Source organism: Rattus norvegicus, chromosome 14 (genome assembly GCF_036323735.1).
Source record: "Rattus norvegicus strain BN/NHsdMcwi chromosome 14, GRCr8, whole genome shotgun sequence".
NCBI classification, from domain to species: Eukaryota; Metazoa; Chordata; class Mammalia; order Rodentia; family Muridae; genus Rattus; species Rattus norvegicus.
In genome coordinates this window covers 50,685,928-50,692,578 of record NC_086032.1, presented here as the reverse complement: position 1 = coordinate 50,692,578, position 6,651 = coordinate 50,685,928, and the positions used below count along the sequence as shown (strand labels likewise).

Here is a 6,651-nt window from a genome sequence, read left to right as displayed (position 1 = left end):
TCCTAGTTAAACCATGACACCAGGTTTCTCCACTGCTGCCCCTCTTTTTGGTCTCTTTTCATACTGGAAGTTTCGAAAATAAATGAATTAGTTAACTAGAGCTAATATATAACAAATTACCACATGGATGGCTTGTAGCTTACAAAGATGTATATAGCCTTCTCTTTCTAGGATATTATTCAAATTCCCAGCATTTTGACAAAGTATCTGACGTTGTTACTTATAAGGAGAAGTGGTTTATTTTGACTCTTAGTTTCTGGTGTTCCCTTCATGGTATATTGGCCCATCATTTCTGGACCTACTATGATTCAGCCCGTAAGGTAGGGGAAGTCTGGGAAGGAGCAAAGCAACTTACCTTTACCACCCCAGAAATGAGAAAGAGAACCCAAAATCTTCGTATACCCTTTAATACCAAGATCCTCATGACCAGCTTCCTTCCAGCAGGCCCCAATTCCTCAGATTTCATCTATTTCCAATCCCACTTTTGGAGAATAGTGCAGATGCACACTTCGGCTTGAAATCCCAGACCAAATTGTCAGTGTTGCTGATATCTTCTGAGATTTCTGAAGGACGATCTATTCTAGAACTTTCACCTGGATTCTGGTAATTTGCTGCCAATTCTAGGGATTCATTGACTTTTAGATGACTTATTTTTTGTTTCTGCCTTCATGTTTATATGGCAACCACTCTTGCATTTGCATCTGTGTTTTGTAGATACTAGGCAGATTGCATTGAAGGCTCACTTTTCTGTGACCTCATCTTAACTAATTATACATGTGAAGACTGTTTTCAAGTAGTCATAGTCTGTGATATTGGCAGCAAAGGCCTCAACGTATAAACACTGGAAAGATTCAGTGTAACTCAAAGCATTTACAAAGCAGTTCCCATACTTAGTCAGTGGAGATTTGAAATCATCCTCCTGAAGGGAAAATAGCAATATAGGTTATCTTGAATTCTTCCATATGAAAGATTTGATTGTTATATGTCATTTATATATTAAGAAATGACATTTTGGGTTGTAATTCAATTTTGCTCATGAATTTCATAGGTTAAATGGTTTTATCTTTGTCTATTTATAGTTATCACATGGTTTTGGGGCCCATAATATAATTGTTTCCTTTGCCTTTTCTTCACCAGACATTTCTTACTGTAGGGCACTAACATGCTCTTGGCATATCTTACGTATTAACCAGTATTGTAGTCAAACCATAATTTTCAGCAATCATTTTATTTGAGAATTATATTAGCATGCAAGATCTGACTGAGCCTGATGCTCATGGACCTGGGACTATAGGCCACTTTTAGGCCCTTTCGACGGACAAAGCAAATAGTTATATATAAGTAATATATGCTTCCTTCGTAGATGCAAACATAGCTCTGCATACTTTTAATATATACTTAATGGAATTTCTAGTGGTGATTTAGTATGCAATATCCTTGGTGTCACTGATTCTATGTGTCTCCATGTAGGTAATCTTAGCCTCCTATTACATATCCTTAATTCCCCCAATAAAGCATCAGGAAAGCTGGTTCCTCCCACCTGGCCTAATTAGTTAATTATTCCCATTTAACTTGTATTTATAGAAGTTTTCATTTGCATTTTATTAACTGAAATATTAAATTACAAATGTTTATTAACCAATTATAAATATTTAATACACAAATTCCACAGAATAATGGCTTGCATTTCCTATAAATATCTGGAGAGTGAATTTATGAAATACTTTTTCTTCTCTAGATTATTGGTAATAAAGATGGTTTCATTATTAAAGTGCAAGTTACTTTCTATTTAATGTAAGTTGTTAAGACATGTACTAGCCTGCTTAGAACGAACTGCACAAACATCTAACTAGTATTCTAATGATAGTAGTAAATTATAAAATTTATTATATTTCTCACCACATATATGGATATGTATGCATGTGTTATACATATATATGTACATATGTGCACACTAAGACACGTTCAATTTACATTCACAAACACAACAACATCTTACTATAGACATTTCAGATATTGGAAGTTTATTGAGTATAAAATAGATTTTCTGTATATTATCTAGCTTTCATTTTGAGGTAAGAAGTCTTCAGGATGTGACAGAGGTTCTAATGGTGTACTATTAATGATGTCAAATATAGCAAAATAAAATATATTTTATTATCATAAATTACAATTGTATACTTTATATAAAATCTATTATAAATGTTGCGGTACCAATTTTTCTATTTATTTATATAATATTTATACATAAATTAGGTTAAATTTTCAGAGTGAATTCTACGTGTTTAAAGCAAGAAAACCTGAAAAAAGGAATACATTTGGGAAAGTTAAAAGAAAAGGGAAAGGAGTTAGCATGGAGTATAAATTCACCTACCTGTTAGAGGCTGCTACAAATTTGGATCTAAGTCTGCCTTCACCCTGCCCTTCCTCCTTTTTCCTCTCTTCTTCTCTTCCTCTTTTCTTTCTTCTTCTTCTTCTCCTCCTCCTCTTCCTCCTCCTTCTTCTTCCCTCTTCTCTAACTCTTCCTCTTTTCCCCCTTCCTCTTTCTTATCCTCTTCTATTGCAACTCTTTCTCTTTCTCTCAAATTTAGCTCAGATACTTGTGAATGGCAGACAAAGCCCTGAAACTATATTTCTTATCAATTTCTGCTTCTATGACACACACCTACTACTGTAGATCTTTTCAGACTCCCCTGTTTCTTATTCTATCCTTGTGAGAATCACTGAGGTAGGCTTGGCCTGTTATCCTACATGTACAATAGGACAGTCCTGAATTCTGGGCTGGAGCCATCTCCAGTTTCCTTCAACCCTATAGTAATTGTTGATGTTGTTTTGACTCCTGTATTCTACCATATTATCATTAAAGTAACATAATTATTTGTTATCTGTTAACATTTAAATCTTGATGATAGTTTTATTTTTACTGTTATTTTCTTTGAAATCATTATAGCTAATTGTGTTTTCTTAACTTAAGCACTGGATAGCAAATGACAGTCTACCATTTGTGAACCTCTGGATTTATTAGGGGAAGAAAATGAGAATTTTTTTACTGGACAAATTGGACTTGGTAATAATGGGTTTTTTTGTTTTTTTTATTTTTTTTATTAACTTGAGTATTTCTTATCTACATTTCGAATGTTATTCCCTTTCCCGGTTTCCAGGCAAACATCCCCCTAATCCCTCCCCTCCCCTTCTTATTGGTGTTCCACTCCCCAACCTCCCCGATTGCCGCCTTCCCCCCAACAATCACGTTCATTGGGGGTTCAGTCTTAGCAGGACCAGGGGCTTCCCCTTCCATCTTACTAGGATATTCAATGCTACCTATGAGGTCAGAGTCCAGGGTCAGTCCATGTATAGTCTTTAGGTAGTGGCTTAGTCCCTGGAAGCTCTAGTTGCTAGCTCTAGTTCATAAGGGGTCTCGAGCCCTTTCAAGCTCTTCCAGTTCTTTCTCTGATTCCTTCAACGGGGGTCCTATTCTCAGTTCAGTGGTTTCCTGCTGGCATTCGCCTCTGTACTTGCTGTATTCTGGCTGTGTCTCTCAGGAGAGATCTACATCTGGCTCCTGTCGACCTGCATTTCTTTGCTTCATCCATCTTGTCTAGTTGGGTGGCTGTATATGTATGGGCTACATGTGGGGGAGGCTCTGAATGGGTGTTCTTTCTGTCTCTGTTTTAATCTTTGCCTCTCTATCCCTGCCAAGTGTATTCTTGTTCCCCCCTTTTAAAGAAGGAGTGAAGCATTCACATTTTGATCATCTGTCTTGAGTTTCATGTGTTCTAGGCATCTAGGGTAATTCAAGCATTTGGGCTAATAGCCACTTATTAATGAGTGCATGCCATGTGTGTTTTTCTGTGATAGGATTACCTCACTCAGGATGATATTTTCCAGTTCCAACCATTTGTCTATGAATTTCATAAAAAAATATGGAACACTTCACGAATTTGCATGTCATTCTTGTGCAGGGGCCATGCTAATCTTCTCTGTATCGTTCCAATTTTAGTATATGTGCTGCCGAAGCGAGCACGGTAATAATGTTTTAAAAGCCATTTTATTTATATCTTAATCTGTATTTGCTACTATTTAATAAAGCACAAATATCTTAAAGTGTACATATTGTAAATAATAAAAATTTACAACTCATAGCTAGGATCTGGGCCATCTAAGACCAAGGCATTCGGATTTCTGTCTGAAAATATGTTATGGCTTGAATCACACCAGAGGCTGGTGCGCTGAATGCTTGGTACTCATGGAATTAGCATTATACATGGCTAAGTGACCACTGAGAGGTCATTGAAACACGAAATTTATGATTTTAACAATGCATAATTTACTGAAGAGTTCTAAGGATGTTGAACTAGCAGAGGAGGGGCATTTGTGGAGGAAGGCGATGTCAAGAGCATAGCCTTAGAGAGTGTGTTTTGGCTATGGCCAGTTCCTATCTCTCTCAGCTTCCAATTCCAAGCCATCTGCTCTAAATATGTAAATTATTATCTTTCTGAAATGAAGCATTGTGATGTGTAATTTGAGGTACAATTTTATTCATATAAAGATCTATAATATTCAAAGTCAGAAATGTAGCTAAATTCTCTAGGGCATTGGAGTCAACTTTTAAAATCTTCAACCACTGTAAAATCAGGAGCAATAGCAGTGTGTCCTTTAACTTAATTGATGTGTAGGATTCCCCCCTCCCTGCCTATTTTACTTATTCATTTAAATATGGTTTTTCTATCAGATTTTTTGACAGACTTCTATACAGTATGATTGAACTAGAAGACTGGCATTTTTTTCCTTTGAAAAAATAACTTAGATAAATTGATTTTCAGAGCACATGTGACTTTCTTCACTTCTTTTTTTTATTTATTTATTTAATACTTAATAATATCTTTGGTTTCCGGGCAAACATCCCCCTCCCCCCTCCCTATCCCTATGGGTGTTCCCCTCCCAACCCTCCCCCCTTGCCGCCCTCACCCCAACAGTCTAGTTCACTGGGGGTTCAGTCTTAGCAGGACCCAGGGCTTCCCCTTCCACTGGTGCTCTTACTAGGATATTCATTGCTACCTATGAGGTCAGAGTCCAGGGTCAGTCCATGTATAGTCTTTAGGTAGTGGCTTAATCCCTGGAGGCTCTGGTTGCTTGGCATTGTTGTACATATGGGGTCTCGAGCCCCTTCAAGCTCTTCCAGTTCTTTCTCTGATTCCTTCAACGGGGGTCCTATTCTCAGTTCAGTGGTTTGCTGCTGGCATTCGACTCTGTATTTGCTGTATTCTGGCTGTGTCTCTCAGGAGCGATCTACATCCGTCTCCTGTCGGTCTGCACTTCTTTGCTTCATCCATCTTGTCTAATTGGGTGGCTGTATATGTATGGGCCACATGTGGGGCAGGCTCTGAATGGGAGTTCCTTCAGTCTCTGTTTTAATCTTTGCCTCTCTCTTCCCTGTCAAGGGTATTCTCGTTCCCCTTTTAGAGAAGGAGTGAAGCATTCACATTTTGCTCATCCGTCTTGAGTTTCATTTGTTCTAGGCATCTAGGGTAATTCAAGCATTTGGGCTAATAGCCTCTTATCAGTGAGTGCATACCATGTATGTCTTTCTGCGATTGGGTTACCTCACTCAGGATGATATTTTCCAGTTCGAACCATTTGCCTACGAATTTCATAAAGTTGTTGTTTTTGATAGCTGAGTAATATTCCATTGTGTAGATGTACCACATTTTCTGTATCCATTCCTCTGTTGAAGGGCATCTGGGTTCTTTCCAGCTTCTGGCTATTTTAAATACGGCTGCGATGAACATAGTGGAGCACGTGTCTTTTTTATATGTTGGGGCATCTTTTGGGTATATGCCCAAGGGAGGTATAGCTGGATCCTCAGGCAGTTCAATGTCCAATTTTCTGAGGAACCTCCAGACTGATTTCCAGAATGGTTGTACCAGTCTGCAAGCCCACCAACAATGGAGGAGTGTTCCTCTTTCTCCACATCCTCGCCAGCATTTGCTGTGACCTGAGTTTTTGATCTTAGCCATTCTCACTGGTGTGAGGTGAAATCTCAGGGTTGTTTTGATTTGCATTTCCCTTATGACTAAAGATGTTGAACATTTCTTTAGGTGTTTCTCAGCCATTCAGCATTCCTCACCTGTGAATTCTTTGTTTAGCTCTGAACCCCATTTTTTAATAGGGTTATTTGTCTCCCTGCAGTCTAACTTCTTGAGTTCTTTGTATATATTTGATATAAGGCCTCTATCTGTTGTAGGATTGGTAAAGATCTTTTCCCAATCTGTTGGTTGCCGATTTGTCCTAACCACAGTGTCCTTTGCCTTACAGAAGCTTTGCAGTTTTATGAGATCCCATTTTTCAATTCTTGGTCTTAGAGCATAAGCCATTGGTGTTTTGTTCAGGAAATTATTTCCAGTGCCCATGTGTTCCAGATGCTTCCCTAGTTTTTCTTCTATTAGTTTGAGTGTATCAGGTTTGATGTGGAGGTCCTTGATCCACTTGGACTTAAGCTTAGTACAGGGTGATAAGCATGGATCAATCTGCATTCTTCTACATGTTGACCTCCAGTTGAACCAGCACCATTTGCTGAAAATGCTATCTTTTTTCCATTGGATGGTTTGGCTCCTTTGTCAAAAATCAAGTGACCATAGGTGTGTGGGTTCA

At 38.1% G+C, this 6,651-nt stretch overlaps 1 non-coding gene across 1 annotated transcript; it reads right to left on the bottom strand.

The window, feature by feature from the left end:
• Nucleotides 1-3,917: 3,917 nt before the first annotated feature.
• On the bottom strand, nucleotides 3,918-4,024 carry LOC120096870 (U6 spliceosomal RNA). The gene has a single exon (XR_005493676.1). It is a non-coding gene; the product is annotated as a U6 spliceosomal RNA (small nuclear RNA).
• Nucleotides 4,025-6,651: the final 2,627 nt, after the last annotated feature.